Source organism: Schistocerca piceifrons, unplaced genomic scaffold, assembly GCF_021461385.2.
Source record: "Schistocerca piceifrons isolate TAMUIC-IGC-003096 unplaced genomic scaffold, iqSchPice1.1 HiC_scaffold_936, whole genome shotgun sequence".
Taxonomy (NCBI): Eukaryota; Metazoa; Arthropoda; class Insecta; order Orthoptera; family Acrididae; genus Schistocerca; species Schistocerca piceifrons.
In genome coordinates, this window is record NW_025729208.1 from 6,708,785 (window position 1) to 6,711,284 (window position 2,500).

A 2,500-nucleotide genomic window follows, 5' to 3' on the forward strand; every position below is an offset into this window, starting at 1 on the left:
GTCGTGGCATTGCCGGCGGGAGACAACACGCGCCACCTACGGTGACCGGCAGCTCCAACGCCAGCGCCACAGAAGGACAAAAGCCCCACTTGGGTGCCGAAGCGAACTCTCCCAGCACAGCGCACGCGCCAACACATCCGCACAGCTGCGATACAAACCACCAGCGAGAACCGCTGGGGCGACCGAGCAGCAGACGGCGTCGCGGCGCCGAGCGCCGGGCGGCAGCGCATCCTCAACGCACACAGTCCTCAATCGGACCAGCACACTGAAGATGTCCACCGCGCTTCGCACCGGGCCCGCGAGGACCTACTTTGGCCGCACGGCGCCGCGCGCAGGGTGCGCCGGCGCGCAGCTGCGACGCCTGCCGCGTCCGTCGGCCGGCGCGCCTGCCACTGGCCGCCCCCACCAGCCGGCTGTAGCGCGTGCGCCCACGCACCGCGCGGCCAGCACGCCGGGAGGCGCCCCCTCACCGGCCGGGGACGGTCCCACCCAGCCACCGCCGCGTATCGCTTCACACCCAGATGCCGTTCAGTTTCGTCGGCATGGTGGGTATCGCTGGAACAACCGGTTAGTACCTCAACCTATCGTCGCCATCACCGATTCACCCCTAGCGAGAACAACCGCACCACAACAGGTTACCATTTGTTCATTTGCGTAACTTCACCAGAAAACGCAGGCGTCCATCGCCATTTGCAACTTCCACGATTATTGCATGCCTGTGTCAGGTGTCACGCCACACTACGTCTGCCCACATACACGCAACAAAATGTGCACGCCTAGACAATACGTGGAAGGTGGCCCCCGTACGTATGCGATGTCCATTGCTCGAACGACTGTCAACCGGCCTCTGTAGCATGTCGCAGATATGGAACGCGGTGCACCATGCCATCACGGTGTGTGAGGAGAGACGACTAGGTCCGAATACATCAACAGACAGCTCATGCTGATCGCCATCCACGGCGTCCGTTCCTCCCACACGTCTCTATGGCGTACCACACTGCAATCCAGCTCTCATAGGGAGACGACACGTAGCTGCGTGCACAATATTTGCACTGTATGGTCCGCCGTTTTTGGGCGCAGTCGTTGTACGGTCACACATGTGCCACGATGTATCATTCAGTACATAAGGACGAATGTGCAGTACAGATTGTGGTTTACGCGTACGACATTAGCGGACAGTTGACACAGGCCGCACCACAACGTAGCCTGAGTACGTCGCATGCGGAGGGCATTGAACATGCAAAGTTCTCACCAACCAGCTTGCGAAGGCAGGGGGCAAGGTGGGGACGTGGGGAGGGGCGGCATGTACGTCCTGCTGCCATCCACATTACAGTGTACAGCAGGAGCATGTGGAAAGTGAGCAAGACTTGCAAGGTGTTTAACATGAAGCGATACACAGGGGAGCGGGGAGTGCGAGTAGCGAACTATATTGCGAGGGTTGCGGGTGGGCAACACTACACTAATTGAACGAGTCGTATAACAATTACAGAGCAGGTTTAGGCGACAACGTGGGTTACGTTAGGCGACAACGTGGGTTAGGTTAAGGCACGACGTGGGTTAGGTTAAGGCACGACATGGGTTAGGTTAAGGCACAACATGGGTTAGGTTAAGGCACAACATGGGTTAGGTTAAGGCACAACATGGGTTAGGTTAAGGCACAACATGGGTTAGGTTAAGGCACAACATGGGTTAGGTTAAGGCACAACATGGGTTAGGTTAAGGCACAACATGGGTTAGGTTAAGGCACAACATGGGTTAGGTTAAGGCACAACATGGGTTAGGTTAAGGCACAACATGGGTTAGGTTAAGGCACAACATGGGTTAGGTTAAGGCACAACATGGGTTAGGTTAAGGCACAACATGGGTTAGGTTAAGGCACAACATGGGTTAGGTTAAGGCACAACATGGGTTAGGTTAAGGCACAACATAGGTTAGGTTAAGGCACAACATAGGTTAGGTTAAGGCACAACATGGGTTAGGTTAAGGCACAACATGGGTTAGGTTAAGGCACAACATGGGTTAGGTTAAGGCACAACATGGGTTAGGTTAAGGCACAACATGGGTTAGGTTAAGGCACAACATGGGTTAGGTTAAGGCACAACATGGGTTAGGTTAAGGCACAACATGGGTTAGGTTAAGGCACAACATGGGTTAGGTTAAGGCACAACATGGGTTAGGTTAAGGCACAACATGGGTTAGGTTAAGGCACAACATGGGTTAGGTTAAGGCACAACATAGGTTAGGTTAAGGCACAACATAGGTTAGGTTAAGGCACAACATAGGTTAGGTTAAGGCACAACATAGGTTAGGTTAAGGCACAACATAGGTTAGGTTAAGGCACAACATAGGTTAGGTTAAGGCACAACATAGGTTAGGTTAAGGCACAACATAGGTTAGGTTAAGGCACAACATAGGTTAGGTTAAGGCACAACATAGGTTAGGTTAAGGTACAACATAGGTTAGGTTAAGGTACAACATAGGTTAGGTTAAGGTACAACAT